This window comes from Equus asinus, chromosome 1 (genome assembly GCF_041296235.1).
Source record: "Equus asinus isolate D_3611 breed Donkey chromosome 1, EquAss-T2T_v2, whole genome shotgun sequence".
Taxonomy (NCBI): domain Eukaryota; kingdom Metazoa; phylum Chordata; class Mammalia; order Perissodactyla; family Equidae; genus Equus; species Equus asinus.
The window spans coordinates 205,116,332-205,131,293 of NC_091790.1; the positions used below are offsets into that span (position 1 = coordinate 205,116,332).

General features: G+C 42.2%; 1 protein-coding gene across 4 annotated transcripts in view; it reads left to right on the forward strand.

The window, feature by feature from the left end:
- Positions 1–14,962, forward strand: part of DPP6 (dipeptidyl peptidase like 6) — a 988,762-nt gene that overhangs the window by 476,249 nt on the left and 497,551 nt on the right. The window lies entirely within an intron of this gene.

Sequence of the window (14,962 nt, forward strand, 5' to 3'; positions counted from 1 at the left end):
AGATAGAGTGCAGACTCTCCCTGCCAGAAAAGCCGGAGGGTGTAGAGTTAGGGCCAAGTGGGATCCCCAGCTGAGAAGTAGCAGGTCTTAGTGGGGCTGGCCGGTCCAGGATGGCGGGACTGCACTGGTGTCCCCATATGGCAGCGGGCAGCCACCCACCCTGCCCTGAAGAGGCCCACCATCTGCAGAGGCTCCGAGTCTCGGGGAGGAAAGGGAGCCAGCAAGCTGTATTTTGGCACTCATGTAGATATTGTAACTCCCTCCTCAGAAGATCTTGAGGGTTCTTATCTTTTAATCACTGCTTAGTTCTGCTCAGGCAGATCATTAAAATAGATCCTAGGAGACACCGGTAGATTTGCAAAGCAGTTTGCTCCAGCTTGGTGAATCAACAGCATAAGCTATTTTCCCTCTTTATTTTAGGGGTGTTGCTGGCTCCCACTTGCTAGGATTGCTGCCAGGCAAGGAGACCCCTCTAGAGTTCAGGAAAGCAAAGAGCCTCTTTGGGGACACTGTGTAACAATCCATCATCAACAGTTCAGAGACCCTGTGAAGACAACTTTGAATCTGTTATTTAGTGTGAGCTGCATTTTTTTGGTCATTTCCTCAAAGACCAGTTTTTGATTAAAGAAAGAGACCATTTTCTTAGTATCATCATCATCAGAACTTAAATATGGTTTTATTTCTTCTGGGAAGGAGATTTTGTAAATACAGAAATCTAAGAGTTCTCTATCCAGTGGGCAGGCTCGTGTGAGGGTTAGCGCTCAGTGCGGCGTGAACACTGAGGTTCCCAGAGGCAAGCAAGCCCTCCTCCCTGTAAACAGTTCTACAGGGTATTTGCTCAATAAACAAATGTGTCCACCCTACATTAGGGACCAACTGGGCTTCCTTTTGTGACACTTCTCTGCCCTCACTAGCTGTAAAATCAGCGTGCCGTGGGCTTACAGGCTCCAGCCAGGACTCAGGTAGCATTCCCAACCATGGGACAGAGGCAATAATTACGGAAAGAACACACTGCTCTTCATAGCTCTGAACCCAAGGGGGGCACTCAAAAGCCCAAACTGTGTTATGTAAAAAAGAAGGTCCGTGGCTCCTCCTTAGTTTTGCTGTCATTTTGCCTGATACCTCCACATGCCAGCAGCATGGAAGTAGTTAAGTAGGGTGTGGGTTTTGGAGGATGTATAAGCTCTTGATCTCGTATGTTTTAATCATTGTAAACCCTCATACCTGAACCTGCCTCTGTCGTGGAGGACCTCACCTGGCAGAACACTGAACACCAGAGGAGGCTGTGGCCGAGGGAGCAGGTGGGAAGGCCCCTTTCCTCCATTCTCAGAGTGGCTTCTTCTTGACCCTGAAAAATGCACAGAGCCCACCCTGTGAAGTCAAACAGAGAGGGTCAACAGCAGGACGCAGCTTGTAGAAGCGAACAGGGTGGGGGACAAAGATCTCACATCTCAAATCAATAGACCTTGGGGGATGTTGGCTCAGATCGTAACAAATTGCCCCAAACACAGAGATAAATAAGATACTTGGTTCATGAAGACTGTTTCTTCTTCCTCCATTCTTTATCAGTGTTAAAAAGGTGTTTAAACTATTTTTCTGTGTGCTCAGACTGCAGAGCTCTTAATGAGCTATCCAGTTCTTTATTTCCTTTTTTTCCTTGTTGCTAATGAAACTTTGGGGATAATCCCATGCCCAGGCTGGAATTTATAGAGAATTTGTAGGGAGACCAAGACAGAGGAATAGGTTCCATTTCTTTTTTTTTTTTAGTAGAGAGAAAGAGAGAGATGCTGGTTTGTGGTTTGGTTTGGGTTTTAAGTTGGGACTCTAATTGTACTAATTAACTTCATGGCTGGGTCCATATCACCAAATCTGAACTGAGACTCCCTGGGAGTGGTGCCGTCCATCTCATCTTGTGAGGCCTTATCTGAGGACTGGGATTTAAGGTAGCCTGTTGCTTGTCGCCAACACTCTTTAAACGTGTTTGGTTGTTGCACGAGATCGCCGCGTAGTCCTTAGCAAGCTCACAGAGGCCTGGTCCAGGTTCCTACCTGCCTTGGAGTTGGGAGCCAGGCGTGCGTGTGGCAGCTGGAAATAACTTTTGTATGCCAAAGATTACTGGAAATTAATGAAAAAAGGAAAAGATTTAAAATCAAGTGATTTTACTTATTAATTAGAGATTGCTGGTTCTTTTCCCAATGGCTTGCTAAAATATGTACTAAAAATAGATAAATATGTGGAAAGAGTTTTTTTTTTTTAAAGGATCCTGTGTGAACACATTGGAATAAACAACAGGGACAGTTGACTCCTAGAAGACCATTTCTCTTTCTCTTTGGAGATGCTAAAATTTATTTGTTTATTAAAGATTAGCCCTGAGCTAACATCTGTTGCCAATCTTTTTTTCTTCTTGTTCTTCTCCCCAAAGCCCCCAGGTGCATAGTTGTATATTCTAGTTGTGGGTCCTTCTAGTTGTGTCATGTGGGATGCTGCCTCAGTGTGGCCTGATGAGCGGTGCTATGTCCGTGCCCGGGATCCGAACTGGTGAAACCCTGGGCCACCAAAGCAGAGCACAGGAACTTAACCGCTCAGCCATGGGGCTGGCCCCTAAAATTTATTTTTAAATGAAGTATTAATAGCCCAGAGATGTTTAGAAACAATAGAGCTTTTAAGCTGTGTGAATTTATCCTTTGGCTCTGAAGCCAGGCAGATGATAAGAGGCTCCTCAGTAAAAACCAAATCTGCGTTGGCCTGCACCCTGCTTTTCCACGTGCCTCGAGTTAAGCCTAATGGGCGAAGTAGAAGAAGCTGAGGATAATTTGGTTTAAATTTAGTGTATTCTCACAAACTAAATCTTTCTTTAGAGAACCAAATTAAGGGATTTTTTTTGTTACAATAAATACAAGCACAAATTTATCTTAAAGTACACTATCCTCATTTCAAATGGCTTAAAGTCAAAAAGCAGTGATCAGTAATGCTGTTGAGAGTAAGAGAAGACAGAAAGATTAATTCTCCATGCTTCCAATGAGCTGTGACACATTTTTGCTCAAATATTGAGCAGGATTAAGTTTTTAGTGGCGGATTCTGTATCTGTATGTGTGTGGATATTTACGCACGCACGCACGCACGCACGCACGCAGGCCTCATGCATCCCAAAATCAGAGTTGGAAAAGCCCTCACAGGTGTGCCCCGTGACCTAGTGCGCCCTCTTGGGCTCAGGAATCTCACACATAAATGAGAATGTGCCTTTCTTTGAAAGATCTCCAAAAAGCCCATCTTTTCTTATGGAAATATTCTGTGTTCTATTGGCTAACTTGGGTCTTTTGCTATATGTTAAGTTGGATCACCTCTGTAACTTCCCTAGATCTGAAAACCAGTTGGTCTGATAATACCTCATGTGTGTAACAATATTTCTGGTTGCCTGTTAGTTTTCTCTGAGCTGTACAAGTCCTGATCTATAGCCCCCTGTGTCTGTTCTCCTATTAAATTATGGGACCCAGGACCTAGTGTTGACTGATGGTTTAAATTAGTAATCTGATTCTTTGTAATAATGCCATTACAGAAGAGTTTCCTGAAGTGAATAGAATTGTATAAAGGTGGACATTAACATGCGTGGAGCTTGAATTCTGAGAGAGGGTCGGCCTTTCCAAGGGCACATAGGTGATGACTTCTGACGTTCCCTGTCCTGCGCTCTTTCATTAGATCCTGTTGCTTCTTTCTGTAGTAAAATTAGATACTGAAAGAGAGGATCTGGCTTTGACTTTCATGAGAGTTAAATTTTTTGTGTAACTGTGTTAAAGGAAAAGGCAATGTGAGATGTCTGCAGTGAAGGTAAATGTGGTATTAAAAAAAAAGATGAAGAAGTAGAAGAAAACCCAGAAAAACAAGATTCCGTGTTAGTAAGTGCAAGCATCACTTATTTGTGAGTCTCCCAGTGGGAGAGGTGGTCCTTTCTGATTCAAAAAGAAGTGGCGATTGATGCAGCAGTCGTACCTGGGGAAGTTAAATTCTGTTCTGCCCCTGGTCTAAGTTATCTAGGACTCTCTAGATAAAAAGGAAACTTGAAGAAACTGGGCGAAGAATTGGTATGAGAGACTCTTAGGGTTATGTAGAAATACATCTAAGACTTGTGGACTGCCAGAGCAGGGAGGAAGAGAAGAACATGGGCTGCAAAGTGAGTTGATGTGTGAAGGATTTGAGGGGAGAACTCAGAAGTTGCGGACATCCTAGAGAGAGCGTGTACAGAGCAAGAGCTCCTTGCCTGGGACCTCCAGGGGCAGGAGGAGAGGGAGGAGCGCGGAGTCTGTAGGCAGAGGAGAGGGGGTGGCTGGTGTGGTGCTCTCCCCAGAAGACGGAGGTTTTGTGTCATTACTGGCGAGAAGAACAAGGCAGTGAAGCAAGCAACTAACTTGAAGCCATCATGTGTTGCACTCTGCCAGCGACAGGTGGTTCCCAATCTTCTAGGATCCAAGTCACGTGATATATTAAAACCGCTCAATGGGCAAGTGCCACTTAATAGATAAATTAAAGCCCCAACAATCCCAGACTGGCTGTAGGCTCAGCCCAAATTCAAAACAATGGAAAGCAGCTGACTTGTCTTTCTGAAAAGTGCTTCTCTGTGTGTCAAATTTTATTGTTATACTAACCTTCCATTGAGCTTAATCCTGCCCATCATTTTCCATACTGGACTTACCATGGAAAACTTGGCTAAGACCTTCTAACGCTCCACAGAGAAAACCAGGGAGAATTTGAGGGTTGGAGAATGCTTTCTGTGAACCTCCACCTAAACCTCTTCGGCTCCAGCGTGCCTGTGAAGGAGGTTAAGATGCTAATCACTTAGAGAGATGAAGAGTCCCTGTGTTTCTGCCCCACCGGGAATTGTAGCATGACTCTCTCTATGGAAATGAGGCGTGCCTGTGTTTGGCATTAACTGATTTGGTTTTGCAGTAGACATCTTCCACCCTCTCTCGCTGAGAAAGAGAGGGCAGAATGAGTCTATTGATCTTGGGTTCTGAAAATTGAAGAAAAGAATGTAATTTGGGGAAGAAGCGATTCTGTATAAGCGTTTAGAGATCAATGGTTCTTTGAAGTCTTTGCTTTAAAAATATCAGACCAGTGGAGGTTGTGAATTCTCACTTCAGACATCGTTTGGAAAGCCAAAATGGACTAAAATTTTTTAATTTCAAGTTTTGAGTTTGGTTATCTAGTGGCCTTAAAGCATGGGAGTAGATAACCGTGTGCATTGGGTGGAGTTTCAGCCTGAATCCTGTTTGTCGTGATTCTTCATGAGGTTGACCTTCTCAGGTCCTTCCTGGCCTGGGTAGCCTGTGTTCCTTGAAGAGGGGAAATAAATGAAAGAGGGCTGGAGAGGATTTAAGAAAAATAGCCCAGCTGAAGTGACCCCATCTGGAAAGGTGACTCCCAGCCTTCCTCCTCCCTCCATGTGTTGGTTGTTCTTCAGGACTCTGCATCGTCCTGTCCCAGGGTGGCTGTTAATCCCCACTGGACCTGTAACGTACCAATATTTGCTCAGAATTGACTCCTTCCATCAGAACCTTCAGATATGCTGTTCCACCTAGACCTTGCTGAATGACTGAGACAAATCCATCACTAAAACAATGGATAAGCTTGGTGTAATACTTTCCTCTCCTTGAGTGCATTTGTAATTTTAACAGTAGTTGTTGTTGGTGAAACCCAATGGAATTATTAATGGTTGAAATTTGGGGCACAAAGTTATGGCAGAGCTGATGGAAGAAAAAATATGGTATTTAGTCACAATCATTAGTGAAAAATTAAGGAGTGGTCACAGTGAGGACCGTCTTGGCGTGCCTTAAATCACTGACAGACCATGCATCTTTTCAGTCCCTGTTAATTCTGCGTTTGTATTAGAGCCAGTCTTGTATGAAGCAAGTACCAAAGGGCAGACACTGTTGCTGCTTTCAGCTTCCAATTCCAGGATGATTGTATAGTAATGGAGCTGAAATTTGCAGCAGTCCCTTCCTAGGAAAAACTGTCACAGGCACAGACATTGAGTCAGTGCTGTAGTCCACTTTGATACTGGCGCCTGTCTATTTTTAGCAGTGATGGCGAGGATGCCTAAGATCCAGGATACAGCCCTCCACTAATGACGTTAGGAAACACATTAGTGATATAAGAAGGTCTTGATAATAGAATTTTACGTGACAATTTATATATTGTTCCTTTACTCATATCTGATCAATTTTTAAAGAGATTTAACTCCCCCTCCCAGAACTCAAGAGAAACTGCTTTCCCTCATCTGAAACTGCCTGAGACTCTGAGTATCATCGCAAGCTGCTAAGTTGTTAATTTGGAACACAGGCTTCCAAAAAACGTCTGTGTGCACACCCGTGTGTGTGGAGGTGGGAGACGGACCCAAAGGCCCAGCACGATCTGCTGATTAAAGTGGGAAAACCATGGCGGGGGGCAGGGGTGCTCTTTCAAAACATTTTAAAAGGTCAAAGTCTGCCTTCTGACATGCTCGTGGGTTTCCTCTCGATGGCAATGGGAATTCATGCTCTTGGAAGGATAGAGCCAACCCTTTAAATATGTTTCCGAGAGCAAAAGGATCATCAAAACCGAAGAATTCGAAATATATACCAATTTTTTTTTCTCTTTTAGAAATTAATATGCAACAGAGATGCCCTTGCGTGGTGATGATGTACATTTTAAAATTAACGAAAGGATTTTTCTTTTCTATTTTGAAGAGGAGATTTTTGTTCTTGTTAGAATATTTGAGGTTGTTAGAGCTTTCACTCGGGGAATTCTAAAATTATGATGCTAACTGTGTATCTTAAATCAGGTCCCTGAATGGGAGAGGGAAGTAAACATATTTAAAATTTTTAATAGCCTGCCTAGTACCCCATCTACTTATTAGACAGGTGTTGGATTGGAGGAAGGTTTTTTTGTTTTTTTTTGAGGAAGATTAGCCATGAGCTAACATCTGCCAACCCTCCTCTTTTTGCCAAGGAAGACTGGCCCTGAGCTAACATCCATGCCCATCTTCCTCTACTTTATATGTGGGATGACTGCCTCAGCATGGCTTACCAAGTGGTGCTATGTCCACACCCGGGATCCGAACCAGTGAACCCTGGACCGCCGAAGCAGAACGTGTGCACTTAACCGCTGCACCACCGGGCCGGCCCCAAGGAAGGTTTTTATTCTGATAAATTGGGAACAGTGACAGGAGAGGCAGAGCAGGAGAAAGGGAGAGCTGGTGGGACAGCTCAAGGTTGGGAGAGCAGAGAAATTCCCAGCTGCACCGCCTGAACCTAAAGGTCGGCTGAGCACTCTGCTTTGGGAGGCAGAATGTTCTCTGGGGGCATGGAGGCAATTTGGGCCAACAGGAAACACTTACGTGAGAGAGTTTGAAACTCATGAGGACAATGGAAAGCAGCAAAGGGTTAGTAAAATTTTGGAAGAAAGGGAAGAAATCTGAACTTAACACAGTAGATTCCTGCTGAAAAGAACAGGAATTTGGGAACACATGAAAATAAAAGAATGACTTGGACATAAAAATTGAACCTTGTGAGTGTGATTATCTAGTCTAGGCATGTGTCTTGATGAAGTAAAAAGGGCACTGGAAGCTTCTGGTTTTCAAAGAGCTACAAGGGTTTGTGATGTCCCAAAGAAAATTCAAGTTTACTTTGAAGCAACAAGACATTATGGTATAGATATTTGTGTGGTATTTATTGAAATAGCCTGAGAAATTTTTAGGAAGACAATTAGAATTTCTGGCTCTGAGTTTAAAAAGCAAAATATACACTCCATTCCCCCAATACCAAGTCATATGGTGCACAGTTGAAGAATGAGGTTAACCAGTAAGAGAACTTTGACAGGCAAAAACTATTTTATCGCTAGAAATTATAAAGCCTTAATGTCTCAGAGCTCCCTTATCGCATGTTATTAATTTTACCTGCTCGTTTCAGGGCAGGGGTGGGGGCACTGTCCTTTGCCAGTAGCCATCTTTTGGGGCGTTGGTAGAACGTGTGTCCTCTGGCATGGATGCCCCTGACTTCTGCTCGCAGCTCTCCCACCTGCTAGCTGAGGGACCGTGGGCAGATCCGGCCGGAATCTACCTCTGGGGACAATGCCCGTCACAGTGTTGCTGTGAGGAAACATTTATTGAGCACAGAATACTGTTCTCAGCATGGAGATTTCAAACTGCTGCTTAATGAGACTTGCTACGTGTGTCGATGTAACAATGGTATTTGAATGGATCTTCTTTTCAGAATTTCCTGAGGGCTGGTATGTTCATTCCAGGAGGGGTGGTTCTATAAGATCATAGAATGTTTGGCTTTTGAGGCATTTTATAGACCATCTTGCCCAGTGATTTTTGGACTTTTGTTTTAGTAATAGAAACCTTTCCCCCAAAGGCAATAAGCCAATGATTTTCTTCTCAATTTTTGAAAGTCAGCCACAATTAATAAATTCTGCATGCTTTGGGAGTGTGCAGTAGGTAATTTTCAATCTCATCTTACACTTGAGCAACCTCGAAGGTGGTTGTTATACAGCAGATGTGGGAAGATGAGAGTAAGAGAAGGGTCGTGGCATAGCACCTGTACACGTTGAGGGTTCGGGTCAGCAGGAGTTCAGACGGTGAAACATCTGGAAATTTTATTAATTCATGAGCTTAAACTGACTAGTATGTTGATCATTCCTCTTGGGTTACAGATCCCCTTTGAGGATCTGACAAGAGCCATGGACCTGCTCACCAGAAAAAGTCATATGACTTCTTGATTATGTGAGCCCCACAGGTGCTGTCATATCTGTCTGTGGACTCCAAGTTGAGTGTCTTTGTCCCCTCTGTGTTCCCTTCCAGCAAGCCAGCACAGTCTTAAGACAAATCAATAGAAATGTGCTCAGTGCTCAAACCTTATGCAAGTATTGACTAAGTAGCTATCACATCTGAGTGCTGTGCTAGGTACAGTGGAGGCGCTCAATGCATGTAGGAGGGAGTGGGGGTGGGGCTTAGGGTGAGTGGTCAGGAAGAAATGGGTACGACGCCTCAAAAGTGGTAGATAAAGAGTCTGTCAGCCATGTTGGGTGATAAAAGTTTAAAGGAATGCGATTGTACAGCTAAGAGGAAATTAAGTATGTCATGAAGATGTCTTTAATTAATATTTAAGGAGCTGTTAAATAGTATTAGAAGAACAGATAGGATTTTGATCTTTTTATTTTTTGGGTTGCTCTAAAAGGCAAACTAGGGATCTATGGATTTAGGGCCCTAGACGACAGCTTTAGCTGAGTGTCAGCACATACTCTTCAAGACATGGCTGACTCTCCAGCCGCCTTCTCATCACGGGGACCACTCCAGGGCAAGCACGATGACCATCAGCCCGGGGTGCTCAATCATGCTCTTCCTCCACAAGGGGCAAGTTCAACTAAGGGCCCCTTCTACTTGAACATTTCAAGACTTTAACATGGTACCTCTGTTACCTCCCCTTGACACACAGCTACAAGCCTCTGAAGGACACGTTCCTTATGTATTTCTGACACCAGCACAATGCAGTCTGTGTGCAAAAGGAATCAGTGAGTGAGTGAACTGTACCGTCGTCTCTAAACCTCGTGCAGTGAATGATCCACAAAGTTAAGGGGTCTGTGGTTTTATTTATTTATTTATTCATTCAACAAATGGATCAAGTTTTCAAAGCCCCAGAGGAAAATAAAATCCAGCTCCTGAGTAACCAACTCACCTTGCTTTCCTTGATGTTTGAAGTGTCGCTGCCGCTTTTCCTTTCCCCAAATTCTGCCTGCACTTGTCCTACCTCAAGCCTTTGTCTACCACAGAAGCATCAGCTGTTTGCCACGCCCACAGGCCATGCGCCAGCCTTCAGTCTTGCCATGACTCATATTTGTAAAGTAAGTGAATATCCTTTCACTTACCAACTGGGTAGATAAACAGGAAACCAACTGATGAGAAAAAGAGACCTGATGAAAATGCGTCCCAGAGCCCTTTGTTTGTGGCTGAAGCAGAAGCACCATCTTTTTCATCCACTGAAGTGACTGGCTGAAATAAAAAGAAGATAAGATCAAATCGCACCACCTTCTCCCAGATGGAGAGAAAGTTGACTTGAACGTTTGGGTCAGTGCTCTAAAGTTCAGGTGGAGAAGTGCTTTGAGGGAAGAAGGAAGAAAGAAAGTGGATCAAATTAACAGAATGAGAAGGTCTGCAACATTTGCCCTGTTTGCCCTCCACTCCACATGGGTTGGCCACTGGTGTAACTTCCTCGTGAGTGTGGTTTATAGAGCCCAGGCTGTCGGGGGTTGGGGTTTAGGAGAAGGAGCACCAGCTTTGCATTCGGATGGGTCTGAGTTGAAATTCCAGCTCTGGTGCCTACCTGTGAGGCAGCCCTGGACTGTTTGGGTAACCTCAGTTTCCACACTGAGCAAATGCTTGGTTAATCACAGCTCCGGATGTTGTCAGGATTGTAGGTGTGGTCTCATAGCACGTAAAGAAGGAGACGTGATGAGATGGTATGACTTGGGTCGTGGTTTTTGCTGTTTCCACGGACCCCCAACAGTCTGGCTGTAGACGAGAAGTTGCCAAATGGATGCAAAAGGGTGTTTGCTGCATTGGAAAAAAGTAGTTTACTTCTCCTTAACTGCTGCTCTGCTTGAAATTGCACCCATAAGAAGCTGCACTTGAAGCAATTGGTCTGCAGTTTCTCACCCTGTTAAATTCACTTAGGCGTGTGGCTGAATACTTATGATAAGGTACTTGAAGCTTGGTTGTGGTTTACTAGTTGTCAGAAACGTATTTGCATCTTAGATGTTCATCTAACTTGGCTCAGAGGCGATACTGTTGTGAACCTGGGGTTGTCAAGCAGCTAATGTATGTAACTTTGCGTGCAAAGGAGGCTCTGTATTTTAAATTTATTAAAATCTTACAGTGTGGCCAGGTTTTAAGTTCCCTGAATTTGGTTTCTGAAGAATTATGGTCCTTGTAATGAATGGATATATGATTAGAGTTTTCTATTAGTTTATTTCTGTGATGTAATATCTCTGGTGAAAATTTCAGATTTGTATAATTGTGTTGTCATTGCTTGAATGAGGAAATTGTACTTAAAGTAACAGACAGTAATTGAATCCAAGAAAACCACTAACAAAAATAAAGATCACTGTGAACCGAGAGATTGGCTTGTGCCTTTGTGAAGCTCGTGGTGGCTTCCAGAAAATATTCTCATCAAGAGTACTAAGGAAAGGAAATGAAATGTCTTGAATTTTAGGAGTATACAGAGAATTTAGAAAAAACATCAGACTGTAAATTTTTAAAAAGTAAAATTATATGAGGTTCCCCATATAGGAGAATCCTCACTTCTAGCCTCAAATCACCTGTTTGTTGGCATTGAAAATATTCACAGAGATTGTGTATTGTATAGTTTTCTTTAGAAATGTGTGTGAGAGTTTTTAATGATGTCGGACTCATTATTTATCCTTCTTTTCCTCACTCTTTCCACACTTAGGAATGCCAATTGCTTTTACACTGTCCTGTAAAGAGGTGTAATGAATTTAAAGATAATGAGAGCAATTTTGGGGAAAAATTATTAAGCCACAAATCAGTTACATCCACATTAACTCCACTTGGTTCTGTACTCCTGGTCTCTCTTCCACCCAACTACTAGACCTAAAAGCTAAGGATCACTTCACTGAAGCTTCTTTGAAAACAATTTGTCCTCTGATAAAACTTCTTGGAAAGATAAATCCCTTGACTGATTTCTGTTGAGCAACTTGAAGATACCCCGTTCAGGTGTATTGCAGTATAGGTAGAAACCCCTGACAGACAGTAAGTTATACCTGCAAGGTGGGAATGGAGAGGGATATTTCTTTGTCTATCAGGATGTATTATTTTATTTCTTGCTGGGCTCGGAAGGTGGAGTGTAGAAACAATCCAATATCATTTGTGTCCCAGCCATATGCATAAGCCTATGTGTTAGAGAAAAAAGAAATGGCTTATTGTGGTTGACCATTTCAGAGATATGTTCTCTCTTAGTTTCTTGTTGGCCGGTAGGATCATTGGCATATGCGTGCACATCTGTCCTTCCATCCATCATGTCCTTCCTCACTGCTCTGGTCTGGATAGACTTCACTTTGGTGCTGTGTGCTGATCTTTGTTCGTTTCCTAAGGCTTGCTGCTGGGGAAGGAGGCTGTCATGTCAGAGGAAACTAGTAAAGTATGAACACCCGAGGATTGCCTAAATGCAGTCTTTCTAGAGCACTTGTCATCATGAATTTCCTCAACAGTCTTAGTGATATTTTTTAAAGCAAGAATTATACCTGGTGATTATTTATTTCATGTAAAAATACAAAGACTGTTTAGAGGTAAGGATTGAAATAAAGCAGTCATTATTTTTTGCCCTCACATTGTTTTTGCTCTAACGCAAGTGAAATCTGTACTTCCAAAGACAAGAATAAAACTCTTAATTTTTCTCTGTATAATTTTAATATCTAGAACAGAGTAATAGTACTATTGTTTGTGTAACATTTGACACTAATGCTGATATAAATGTAACACAAACTACAACATATACGATTTTAAATTTTTTAGTACCACATTAAAAAGTTAATAAGAAATAGATGGAATTAATTTTAGAATATATTTTATTTAACCCAATATATCCAAAATCTTTTCATTCGAACATGCAACTAGTATCAAAAGTTATTAATGAAATATTTTATATTCTTTTTTGTCCATACTAAGTCTTAGAAATTGGATGTATATTTTATACCCACAGCACTTCTCAATTCAGACTAGCCATGTTTCAAATGTTGAATCTTCATAGGTGGCTAGTGTCTAGCATTTTAGATAGCAGCTCCCTGCTGATACTTAGTTTCATATAAAGTATCTTCTATCCTCTAATAGCTTCAATTCTGCAGTAAAATGGAAGCTTCATCTCCAGGTAATAGAAACTGTATGTGTGGTCCATATTATGAAGAGAACACTTAGCCTGTTGTGCTTGTTTGAACTTACATTGGCAAATGTAGGAATTTTCTAAAGTTTCAGAAAAGATAGTATTCCTTCTATATACGTATTTACTGAGAACTGAGAAAAAGGCATTGAAGATAAATATTTACTGGACATCTACTAGGTGTCAAGCATACTTCTGGACACAAAGGATACAGAAGAAATAGAAGAATATGGAATTTGGCAAGTTATGATTATGTGCTAGGCATTGTTCTCCACATTGATAGAATTTACACTTGTAGCCTGGATTAGCTTTTACAAAAGAAATGTGCTGTGATTCTATAAAATCTGCTTTCCTTGAATCCCTTTCTATCCTTCTTAAGATGAATACTAAATCTGGGATAAGGCAGCAGCCTCAGCTAGTTGAGGAGTGATTTGAACCCCCTGAGGGACTTTTTCCAGTTACTTCATTATCTGTTTACTGGGGATTGGTGAAGATTAGGAATAGGAGATGGCCATACAGGGGGATTCAATAATTGTTCTTCCCTCCCCTGCAGACACTGGCCTGTGGACTTTTGTTGGTTTTAAGCAAAAGTGAGATTTATTGGAAAGATGCTGAGGTTGATGATATGGAAATGCAGAGGGCTGAGAGATTAAGCCTCAGGGAGGGCAGCAGCTGTTCTCCCATAGATGCTGTTCTCCTTTATGCAGAGAAGCTGGCTACCAAAAGTTCCACAACCACACCCCTTAGTTCAGTTCCTAGGAGAGAGCTCTCTCCTCCCTGCCATCCCCAGCCAGGAAGAGCTCATGGAAGGACTCTCCCTGGCCCAGCTAAGGTTGTGAGTCCATCTGCAGACCTGTCACCTGGTCTTGGGACAGACACACTATGATCCCACATTCTGAATTGTAAAGCATAACCATGGGAAGTGACTTCAAATGCTCGTATCATGTTATGATGCTATGCATATTTGTGTTTATGAAAGGAAATGTATTTGAAATGTGGAGAAGCAGAACAGCTTGTTTTCCCCTCAGTTCTTCTTTGGGCAGAATAAGCACAATCTGACTAAATCTGCATTTCTAACCTACATCTTCATCATGCTGTGACACTTTAGCAAACAAACTATATGAGCAGAAGGGTCAACAACAGAAGCCAGGCAAGTTTCATTTGGTTCAAAACTTTGTGCCTGGTGATATTCTGTGTATGAAGAGAATCATGCTCAATAATTCATTTTTCAGCTGTGTTAGGCAACGTGGAAGATTCCAAACTGCGTGAAATCTAACCTGTCTTCAGGGAGCTTAACAGTTTTCCATGGCAGGGGAATTGGAGTCGATTCGTGAAAACAGCAGTAGAGGAGAGAACAGAAAATTTTATAGACTCTAACAAACCTCTTAACTCCAGGTGTACTCAGAAGATAGTAGCATTTATTGGCTGTCTACCATGAAGAGAAAACTATCAAATACTGAGAGGAGTTTTCTAGGCAGTAAACATTACAGCCCTTGTCTTCAAGATGTTTGAAACATAAAACAGGCTCACATTAGCTAAATATGCTTCCTTCAAATGCCTATGCTTATGTCACATGACTGTGAAGTTCTCAACCTGGTTTCGACATCCATGCACAAAATTTAAATCAGGTAGCGTGTGTAAAAGTTTTTATGAACTGCAGAACCATACCAACTGAGATGGTGTTACTGTGATCGTCCCTTCTGGTTGATAGTCATTGTGAAAGCTGGCCTGCTTGCAGAGAAGAATGGACCCATTAGCCCTGTTGGGGAAAATAAATGGAATAATGAAGAAAATTCAAAACCAAATAAAATGCCATTCCGTACACATCTTGAAAAAGTCTATAAAGTAGTTTAAGTGTGAAGGGCTATTGTAAGCATGGCGATAAACTGTAGGGGGACTGTTTCCTGTGCAAGATTCACTTTTCCACGATGGCTCTAATGTGAATGTCTCTTTTGGAGTTTATGTATAGTTCTTTAAATTGGTATAGTTGGCCTAAAGCTAAAACTCTGTAGTTTACATTAAAAAGGAAAGAAAGGAAGGAA